The sequence below is a fragment of the Typopeltis vanoorti genome, chromosome 10 (assembly GCF_054136105.1).
Source record: "Typopeltis vanoorti isolate ZY-2024b chromosome 10, IOZ_Tvanoo_1.0, whole genome shotgun sequence".
Lineage (NCBI taxonomy): Eukaryota > Metazoa > Arthropoda > Arachnida > Uropygi > Thelyphonidae > Typopeltis > Typopeltis vanoorti.
The window spans coordinates 28,086,246-28,098,497 of record NC_143558.1 but is presented as its reverse complement, the minus strand read 5'-3'; positions in this window follow the sequence as shown (position 1 = coordinate 28,098,497).

Sequence of the window (12,252 nt, the reverse complement as noted above, 5' to 3'; positions counted from 1 at the left end):
TTGATCGGCTCCAAGCCTTTGTGATCTGAGGTCAGTAGCTATCTCTTCTGATATTTTCAGACATTAAAAATTGTGTGTTAGGGACCACGAGTTGGCGGCACTTGTTAGCCGTCTCTATACTGCGCTGCAACTAACTTAGTGATAGCTTTGGGTCAGATATCTCTGATTGACTGACAGTGGAACTTGAACTGCCCACTCAGTATCCAAAAGTTACGACTATAAAACGGCCTTGCCTACTCGCTATACGGGAATAAATGGCGTTAGCTGATTTTTTTTTCAGTGTTTACATACATATATATGTCGATTTCAGTTAGCCAGTTAGTGATTGGATTGATGTCGTGTTGCATATTTGCGTTATTGTGAATGGATACTATGGCGGTATCGTCTGCGTATTAGAAGATATTATTTATTAGAGTGGTTGACTAATATCGTGTGCATATATGTTAAACAGAATGAGAGAAAGAACAGCTCCTTGTGGTACTCCGCAGGTTACCGGTAGCTGTTTGCTGTGCCCTGATCCTATACATGTGAGGTGCTTTTTGTTTTTCATGTATGCTTTTAACCGCTGGAGTAAACGACCTCCGATTCCGATATGTGTTAGTTTGTTCAAAAAGGTTTTGTGTGTTAGTTTGTTCAAAAAGGTTTTGTGTGTTAGTTTGTTCAAAAAGGTTTTGTGTGTTAGTTTGTTCAACAAGGTTTTGTGTGTCAGTGTGTCAAATGCTTTTGTTAGGTCAATAAAAACGACTAGTGTACTATTCTGTTTTTACCTAATTCAGCGTTCATTAGGTCTGTGAAATCTTCCAGGAGTGTTGCTGTTCCTTTATTATTTTGAAAATCATAGTGTTTTTGGGGTGATTTGGAGTTTTTCAATGTATGTATAGAGTTAGCAATACACAATGCGCTCCATGATTTGGTTCATTGGAAACAATGTGGCGATGGGTCTGTAATTATATATTTCTTTTAAAATGTTTATGTATGGAAGTGATTAGTGCAGTCCTTAGTGTTTCAGGTATGCGCCCCGTTCCGAAGATTGTTTTTAATATAACTGGACGTAGGTTTTTTTGTGTTTTGTTCTGATTCCATCTATTCATCGTCCTTTGTTAGGTTTAATTTGATGAACTGCAAGTGACAGTTCTTTGTTACTGTGGAGAACCACAATGACTGCGTTGCTCGTGGTTCTAGTAGAGAATATTTCTTTGTGACTGGAGAATATTTCCTGCAGGTTTTGGACAGATTCACGAAGTTCTGATTAAAGTTCTTTGCCAACTTTTTGAGGGATTTTGGATCGCAAGCAAAACGCGCTCTATTATTTTTGAGGCAGTGGTTTTGTATGTATTGTCCAGCATTTCATTGATCATGTGCCAGGTTTCCTTTATGTCGTTCTGCGCTGTTGTTAATTTGTTTCTCTAATTTTTTTTTTATTTTTTTTTTCCAGTTGTAATCTGGTTGTTATGAAATTCGGTTTTCTTTTGTACTCAGCATGTAAAACTTCACTATCAGGTGTCCTATTAAGTTGCTTCCATAAGGCATCTTTTCTTCATATATCTATTAATATTTTCTGTTATTCATGGATTCTGTCTGGTTTTGGAGCGTTATATATACTAACCATATATATATATATGCTGTATATATACTAACCATAACTTACATTAAATGTAAGTTATGGTTAGTATATATACAGCATCAGCAGTCTGAAGATGCTAATATACCGTTTTGTAGTCTCAGTGAGTTTTAATGCTTCTGGTTCATTATGCAACAGTAGTGCAATGACATAATGGTCTGTCTGTTTACACGTTATGATGGGTGCTGTACAGTTGTTTGGAAGGGACCTATATATTATTGTGGTTAATACAGGAGGAGGTGATTGTATTTTTGACTATCTCTTCTCGAGCATATGACTATATGGATGCGGTTATGTTATAAGCTATTAGGAGCTCTAGTTATTGTGCGGTATTGTTATTTATGTCACCTATTATTATAAATAGCCGCCTATAATTTACTGAGGCACCTTCTTCTGTGGTTAAGAAAGCCACCCCTGTTTACTTCATCAAGAAGTTTTACGGCTTTACTTTACGACAATCGACACCATCTGCACACATCGAATCAGTTAAGAGAAAATGCAACTTATCCTTGTACTTAATCAAGAAAATCGACCGTGGAATCAGAGATAGCCGACCCATGTTTATAACTTATTACAGGCGGCCACCGATTAAGAGACCAGCAAACAAGTGCTACCATCTCTTGATACCTAACCCTAACGGGATAGGTTCAGTGGCGCATCCAGAGGGGGGGGGGGTGACCTAGGCCGCCCAAAAAAAAAAAAAAAAAGAAAGGAAAAACACTAGAAAATATTCCAAAAATCTTTTCCTAATTAAAATTCATTTTTTTATTTGTTATGTCGTGTCTTCTATTTCTATACTACTTATGAACCTATCCCACATTATTTCCGACAGTAACCTATCTAGTGGCGCACTCAGCATTTAATTTGTGGAAGGTAAGCACTCATGATTTAATCTTGTGGGGGGGGGACCGACTTGAATAGATGATTTGAACACACTACGCATTGCATTCGACCTATGACTGAGCATCTGCGTGATCGCAAACGAAGTAACGCTCGGTCCGCCCGAGCACTACTTCGTTTGCTTTGCGTTCACAGCAGACGTGATTCGCAAGAGCTATAGGGTATTCCCTCTTTATGTGACCGCTAATTCATAAGTAGTATAGAAATAGAAGACACGACACAACATAAATAAAAAACAGAATTTTAATTAGGAAAATATTTTTGGAATATTTTCTAGTGTTTTTTCCTTTCTTTTTTTGGGAGGCCAGGGCCCCTCTCCTCCTGGGTGGGCCACTGAACCTATCCCGTTAGGGTTAGATATCAAGAGATGGTAGCACTGGTTTGCTGGGCTCTTCATCAGTGGCCGCCTGTAATAAGTTATAAACATGGGTCAGCTACCTCTGATGGGTTATGTGGAGACTGAACTGCCCACTCAGTCTCCAAAGGCTTGACAGACCTCGTGTTGACTAATTTTGACGGGAATATATCAGAACACAGAAAGATAAGTAAATTATTTATTCACTTATTGCTGATATTTCGCTGCTGTTATAACCAGCATCTTCAGAGCACAGAACACAGTTTGTCATAGTACGCGAGAAATTAGCAATAAGTCAATAAATAATTATTTACTTATCTTTCTGTGTTCTGATATATTGCCATCAAAAATTAGTCGACATATACGACGAACACATAAGCCTTTCTATACGGGAACAAAAGACATCAGCTTATTATTTCAGTTCAGCTAACATCTTTCTGTTCCCGTGTAGGGAGTAGGTCCTTTTACCCCTATCTAACGTTCTGGAGGCTGAGTGGGAAGTTCAATCTCCACTGGTAGCCCAAGGTTATCACTAATTAATCGGTACGCAGTGAAAGGCGGCTAGCAATTGCCGCCATCTGGTGGACCCTAACACAATATTTTTAATGTCTGAAAATAGTGTGGGTTCGACGGCCGATTTTTTGGAGTTTACGGGACGGAAAACCCGAGTTTCCGAAAGAAAAAACCCGCTTGCCCGTGCCAGAGATCGACTAACTTGGGAACCGGTCGAAAAAAGGCTTAGAAAATGTTCCTCTAGTCGGCGACTAAATTTAAACCCCAAGTCTTTTTTCATGCAGTCAAGCGTCATAGAGTGCAAACGCCACTTTTACTGAGCTACACAGGCCTATTATTTATTATTATTAAAAAAAACCTTCGATTAAGTTGAAAAACAAACAATCCTAATAGCACACGCTCTTGAACTTTCGTTTGCATCCGTAACACTAGGCTTCCCGGAGAAAGTCGTTCTCAGTTCGAAAAATAGTCCCCAACTAGAAGAACTTTTTCCCTCTTTCTTCGACTGGTTCCCGAGATAGTCGATCATAGGCACTGGCAAGTGGTTTTTTTCTTCCATAAACTCAAGTGAATCTACAGTAGAACTCGTGCTATTTCAAAGAAAGAATATACTGCGTTAAGGTAAGAACACAACATGGTGACAGCATTTGTCTGCCTCTCTTCATCGGATGCCATTTATATTTTGTGATAGTCTTGGACCAGCTAACTTTGATAGGCTACTGGTGGAGACTTAATTTCCCCTTTACTCTCCAAAGTTAGATAGGGATAAAACCACCTCGCCTAATCCCTATAGAGAATAAAACAAGTTAGAGGTTATTTATTTATATTTTATGAAATGGAGTTAGTCAAACTTATGTATAACTCATAAAGAAAATATATGAAAAAGCAACTTTTAGTATTCTTATATATGAACATAGCAGCCCATTTCACTAAATAAAAGAGTACACCAAGTAGATTCTATTTCAGCCAAATTATTCAATACAGTATTAGAATATGTTATGAGCGAAGTAGATTGGAGTGACAAAAGGGATAATATCATTGGTAAAAAAACTAAATCATTTATGATATGCTGATATTATAGCAACAGCAAACAAGCTAACTAGAATAAATGATGTATGAATTAAATGCAGTATCATATAGAGTAGAATTGTGCATAAAGTATGAAAAAAAAAACGAATCGAAGAAAACCAGATAACAGAAGAACAAATGACAAAATATTGAGTACAAGCATATGTACATTTTGGAAAAACTTTTGCATTAGGAAAAAGAAGCATTTATGGAGAAATAAAAAAAAAAAGAATTCAGCTAAACTGGACGACTTCTTAGAAAATTTAAACAAATCATGTGCAGTAAAATAAAACCAGAAAATATCCACATTTTTCAACCAGAGTCATCCCAGGTATGATATATGGATCATCAGCGATGGCCGATAAATAAATAAATACAGGACAGGATGAAGAAAACTGAATGCACAATGGAGGGAGCCATGCTAAACATCCGACTACAAGCAATGTAGGAAACAAAGTGTTGGTTATAAAGGAAGAGATTTTAAAATTAACATGAGGATGGACATTGCATGGACTAAAAGCAATAGATGAACAAAGACAATCACCGAGTGACAATCATAAAAAGAAAGAAAAATGTCTGGACGACCAGAGAAAAGATGAAGGAATGATTTCGTGGAGATGGGTAGAGAATGTTAGCATCTGAAAGCTAACGACAGAAAAATAAAATTGAGACAAATGGATGAAGTTTATTACCAAAAAATGATTATAAAACAGACTTAGAAGCAGAGATAAAGAAAGTTGCCTGCTTTACTCGAGTGGCCTTCATGTGTATGTCGCACACTGCATCGAATTGCTTTCAATTCCTGAGTTTTTTCAGATGATATATATTTTTTCAAATATGAAATATCTTTGCCAGTGCAGCCATGTGGAAATGACCTTTGCAACCATAGCGCTAGACTGCCCTAAGAAATCGTTCAGTTCGAATGTAGTCATCTGATAGAACTTTATCGAACCCTTCCTTCGACTGGTTGTCGAGTTAGTCGGATGCAAGCATGCGGATTTTGCTCTCTGAAACTCCGGTTTTTCGTCCCGTAAACTCAAGAAAATTGATCATAGAACCCACATCATTTCAAAGAGTAACATATCGTGTTAGAGTTAGGAACCATGAGATGGCGATACTTCTCTACCGTCTCTTCACTGGATACCGTTTATATTTAGTGATATTCCAGGGCAGCTATCTCCGATTGGCGACCGGTGGGGGCTGAACTTCCTTCCTTAGCCTCTAAATTTGGGTAGCGATAAATCGGCCTAGTCTACTTCCTATAGGGAATAAACGGCATTGGTGATACTTTTTTTTCCCAAATAACTCATCAGAAAACGAGTTATTTGAAATTTCGTCAAATAACTCGTTTTCTGACAACTCTTTTTTATCAAGATATTTTCTTGCAACGGTTTATTTTTCTCTACATTCGCACTTTTTAGTGTAATCCATTTCAAGCACTTCAGCTCATCAAACTGTTTTCTAAACAGTTCAAAATATGACAAGCAGTTGGTGTAACAAGTTGAATTGTTCAACAAATAGTAGTTTGAAATAATAGAATTGTTCAATAAATAATAGCAGTATACAAACATTCCGTTTGTATACTGCTATTATTTACAGGTTTATTTAGAATTTAAGGTGGGTGGAACAAATTCGTAAGATATTCTCTTTAAAGAAAATGACGAAAATTTATCAAAAATATAGTTTTCTTGTAAAAAAAAATACATAAAAGCATACTAATTATTATATTACATTGTTATCTCGATGTTGTCACATCATGTGTACACGTGATGTTCGTAATATTTGCAAATAAAATGTTATAATTTCAATAATAAGTCAGCAATTTCAGTAATATTTGTAAATAAAATGTTATAATATTTGTATTGTGGCAGAGGTTACTGAACTGTTGCCGTTCACTGCGCTCTTAGTCTCATTAATTTTCACGGCATTCCGGACACAAAAAAAAAAAAAAAAATTCAACAGTTCCGTTTATTAAGTGATTAAGTCCAAACTACTTACTAAGAAGTTTGGACTTAATTACTTGTAATTGTGGTTATTCTTAAACAAACACAATTACTAATGAGATGTGTGCGTCTGTTGAATAAACGAGAAAGTTCGAGACGTTACTGGCGTAGCCGAAAGTACAACTAAAAAGCGCCTCCGTAGTGCAGTTGGAAGAACAGCATAACATTATGTCCTTTGGCTGGAAAAGACCTGCGTATGAATCTTGTCGTAACGAAAGGAATCTTTATATGGGCTTTATTCGATTGAAGTCGATCTCATACATACGTAGCAGGATTTTTCATCCTGCGTACAGGGAAATCGACCATACTGCTATTGGTGGTGATAATCAGTAGCTGGCGTTGATGGTAGTAGTGTGGTTGTGTGTATATGGAGAAATCAGTAGTAGTAGTAATAGAGTCGTTTAGATGTGTGTAACTGTAGAGAGTAGAATCACTCTACTAGAGTGCCCTCCGGCGATGAGTCTTTGGATCCTTGGAGATATCCCATAATAATAATAATAATAATATACAAATACAGCTCTAAATAGAAGATACACAAACTTTCTGCCATATTGGCCTCAGAGTGGCACCTAGTTCGAGCTCTTGACTTTATAGCAAAATGGGAAGTTGTTCTGCTCCAAATTGCACAAACAGGCATTCTAAAGGATTCAGTCTGTATCGATGAAAATTAAGCCAGCAATAGGGAATTATTAATACTGTTAAATAAAAAATAATTTTATTTAATTTTGCCAAGAATTGTTTAAATATCGGTTTACGTCTCATAAATTATTCGTATTTTTCATATATATACAGTATTTTCTTTTTTCTTTAAGTTTATTTCTTAGCGTAGAGGTTATTTTAAATTGTTCAAGTATACATCGTCTAATGTCAGTTCCATATTTTAAAATTAATAACAGTCTTTTATCAAAATCGCTAATATTTAATTATGTAATGAAAAAATATACATATAAAGCAATACACCAATTATAAAGGACATTTTCTTTACGAATTCCACGAAAAATGCATGTTTATGAACGTTATACAGCTACTTCTTTTTACTAATAAGTGATACAAGCTTTAACCTACAAAAACTAGAAGAATGGCACGTGTAGGCGTATTTAGAGCCTTAACAAAAACATATAATATAATAAACTTTCGAGAACATCATCGAATGGAATGCAGCGCGATCTAACGTTGAAATTGTGAACTACATCGAGCTAGTAGTTCGCCCGCTGTCCATCAGATGTCGAGTATCTGTTTTCCTCGAAATTTTAAAATATTCCGCGGCACATCTATTAAGTTCGTCGCAGCGACCAGGGACAGCGCAGTGCACAGTTCGGAAGCAACTACATTAAAAGCTTTATTTTATTTTAGTGGAGAATTTTGATCTCTACATTGAGATGGTGTCTTAACACACGTTTTCAATTCAAGCCTCTGGGTTCATTATATGCATTCTTCCAGATTAAGAGGTAAAGCTAAATATAGTTTGTATTTCTTGAAACAAACAATAAGTTTATGATAAATGCAATAATGAGTTCAGCAACAAACCAGATAAACCTATTAGGTATTAGATGATCTTTATCAATCAGTGAAGCATCACTACAAAAAGTACTGGTGGCTTGAAGTGGCGAATGCCATCTTTGACGTCTAGAGAAGGATTCCATTATTACAAAAGTCCTCCAAGGAGTCGGGGACTCATCGAGGTAGGCCACATATCACTCTACTATGCCATACATTCTCTTGAATTCTTTCATACTGTTTGCAATCACAACCTCCAGAGGCAAGCCATTCCAGTCATGCACCAAAAATGCTACCTCTCACCTTTCTTGCATTCATTCTAAACTTCCATGGGTCATCTTCATCCTTTCCATCCACAAAATGAAAAATTCCATCTACAAGGGTGGTCTGAAAAGTTCTCAGCCTAACAATAAAAAAAACGAATTTATAATTTCAAAATTATTTTTCAACATAATCTCCCTTAAGACTAATACATTTATTCCAGAGATGCTCCAGCGCCATTACCCCATCCCTGTAGTGGTTTTCAGTAAGATCTGCAAAATATCCCTCTACAGCTGCAATCACCTCTTGATTCGAAGTAAAACGCTGACCAACGAGGAAGAGTTTTAGTTTTGGGAAGAGATAGTCAAAGGGGGCCAAATCTAGAGGTGGATGTTCCAACAATTCATTGTGCAGATCCCTTAATTTTTCCATTGCCAAAACACCTGTGGGCAGGTGCATTGTCCTGATGAAAGATGATTTTTTTCTTCTTCTGCTAACTGGTTCTTTTCTCATGAATTTTTTCATCTAGTCTGGTTAAAAGATCAGAATAATATCCCCTGGTTATTGTTTTACCCTTTGCAAGGTAATTAATAAACAAAATGCCTTTAGCATCCTAAAACACCAATACCATAACCTTTCCTGATGGAATTGACTTTGTCTTCTTTGGCACTGAACAACAGGCTTGTCCACTGTTTTGACTGGTGTGTAATGGTGAATCCAAGTCTCATCCATAGTAATAAATCGACGCACAAAATCAGATTTATTCTTGTTAACATGCTCCAGCAGTGTTCAGAGATTTTCATACGAGTGCGTTTTTGATCTGCTGTGAGCAAGTGCGGCACTCATCTTGCGCAAAGCTTTTCATTTGCAATTCTTCATGCAAAATATATCCTACACATTCTTTTGAAATGCCTATAGTCTCAGCAAGTTCAGGCACTTTGGCTTGCCGGTCTTCCAATACCATATCTTGCACTTGATCAATGATTTTTGGTGTTGTTACATTTTTTGGACGTCATTCACGTGGATCATATTCAAGGCTGGTACGGCCACATTTCAACTGTCGAGTTGAAATGTGGCCGTACTTCTTGTCGAAAACGAAGGAGAAGAGTGCCCATAAACTTTTATGAACATTGAATGAATGTCTTTTGGCGTTAAATCTTCTTTTAAAAAGAATTTTATAACCATACGATACCCAATTTTACCCATTTCAAGGGATACAAGCAACACTTTTGCTTCAGACAGTTGTATAAAATAAACTACTTGATAAAATAACTTGAAAATTCATACTCATGCTTATGACAGATGTACCTACTTAGCAAGACAAAAAAAAATGCCGATAGTGTTGCTATCTATGGTCAAGGCCGACCTTTCAGACCACCCTCTTACTGGATTCCTGTATAACCCTTTCAAAAATTGTCTCTATCGTATCACTTCTCTTTCTGTTTGCTGGCGACTGCAGTCCACAAATTCTCAATCTCTATCTACATTCCCAATATTATTATCTTTAATAATCTCCTTAGCATCCTCTCGACTATATCATCAGAAACCAGATCTACACATAATATCCCAGATGAGGTCGTATCAGTCTTGTAAAGAAACAACATGACCGTTATTCTTACATATCAGTATTCGTTTCAGCAGTGCAATCGTATTTTGAATTGTATTTGCAATCTTTACTATATGTATGGTCCTTGAACTTCTGTGTACTAAAACTCCAAGATTCCCTAGCCTGATCAGTTTTTTCCTAGCCATCGCATTACACCGAACTGCACAACTTGACATTTAGTAACTTTTTCATATGCTCACAACTCCGGCTTATTCAAATCATTCTTCAAGTATTAGATGTGAGTTGCATTCCTGACAGTGGTGTAGCTAGAGCTTTTTCCGCCCGGGGCAGTCCCTGAGTTTGCTGTCCCTCTCAATACACACCAAAAATACTACAAAAAGTCAAAACGACGTATAGGGAAATAAATTAAAACACTATGTTTATTTTTGAAGTAAAACATTAATTTCAATATTCTAAAATGTTATTTTCTTGCTTTTCTGTTAGCAAAATCGTCAATGATATTGGAAGTCTATTTCGTAATAATGTAGGTAATTCTTAATCTATTTTATTTAGAAAAACTCCTCTCACAAGTAGCAACACCTACAGCAATTTTGAGGAAAATTCGCATAGTATTACAATATTTGGAAATGAGTTCTCGAGAACGTATTTTAGAATTAACTGCAAAAGTTCAAAAAGTTTCAAAGTGCTGCCCGGGGCGAATTGCTCCTCCCTAGCTACTGATTCCTGATTACTCTGTCTAACTTTGCTGATAATGCAAATTGTTGTATTTTACCTTAAATCTTTCCAGTATTATCAATGAACCAAAAACTGATCCCTGGGGTACACCACTGGTCATCTTAAATTTGCAGATTCACCTCTCATACACCACTTTTTGATCTCTGTCAGTAGCTGTCGTGACTTAAACACGAACTTCCCTTAGTAAACTCCAAGACGGAATGCTATTCATTGCAAATTATAGATTCTCTGTCAACCCATTTCTGTATGCATCTCTTACCGACTTTTCAAAACCTTCACCATCACTCCAGAGCTACTGATAAATCGATAGTTAAACAAAGCAGTCTTCTGAAATTCACCTTGTGCAGATCGTGTACAATCGGATAATCATACATGTTTTCATGCAGGATCTTCCCTTGCTAATTTTTAGCAAATTATTATTATTATTATTATTTTGACACCTCCAGGGAGTCCAAAGGCTCATCGAACGATTGGCCCCCTTCCAACTACTAACCGCGCTCAAGCTTACTTAACTGAGCCATTAGTAGCAGAGGCTCTACCAATCGACCAACCTTTGCCGGCTTATTGTATGTATATTGTATGATATTAATTCTTAATGGTATAAACCTATTTTCGTCATCGAAGTCTTTGACTCAAGGAGAGTTAATGTTATGATAATAAGCTTTTGTCTTTCTCGATAGTATCATTATTAAATGGTCCACCGAAAAAGAAAATTAAAAAAAATAAAATAAAATAATTATAGGTAGGCTGACCATATTTCCTTGAGACAAAAACAGGTCGAGGATTATGTAATAGTATTCTGTATTCATGAAAAAGTAAGACGATAAAAAGTTTTATTACATAAGCATATTGAGCTTACCATTATTCTTAAGTGACAGAACAACCCATACAAAAATTTAAGTAGAAGTAGAGGGGGGGGGGGAACTGTATTTCACCACGATCGTACCATGAATATTTCTCCGATGAAGTGATCTTACGCAGCAAATTTTGGTCTTTCAGCAACTTATCATAAAACTTCTCACACTCCATCACACAATTTTGTCTTGCAATTAACATAGCCCTCATTGTCTCAACACTTAATCTAGATTTCTCCTTTCACCACATACTGTTCGTAACAGAAAATATTCTCTCAACAGGTGCTTTACTTCCTGGAAGACAAAGAAAGTCTTGAAAGTCTAGACGTTTTTCGCTTATTTCAGAAAAAATCCGTATCCCATCTATCAGATACAGGAATGTTTTTATTCCATGTATCCATCTGCCTCACAATTATAGATTTTATGAGGGTCCACCGATCCACAAACGATTATAGGTCATGAATAATAATTTATGATTGACCAATATTAAAGTATATTGATAGTTTTTATCAAAAACAGGACAAAATTGACATTTTTATTAAAACGACGAGACGGCTGGAAAAGATAGCGATAATTTTTTTTTTTCCCGTCAAGTCTGAATCGCTTCTAGTTGAGCTTGTACGCACGCGCGCGTGTGTGTATTATAATCAGTAATATTGCGTATTCTACACTAAAACTGACTAAATTGTATTAGTAATATTATTCTAAACTGTATTAGTGCAAAATATGTAACCTTGTCTATACCGTAAAACATGCTGTTTATTGAATTAAAATTCACAAAAGAAAGAGTTACAGTCAGTTTAATACTAGCTGCGGAAATGTGGACAAATTGTGGAATCTACCTAAATCTCTCAGCATTAGCCACAGCCATAAAAATG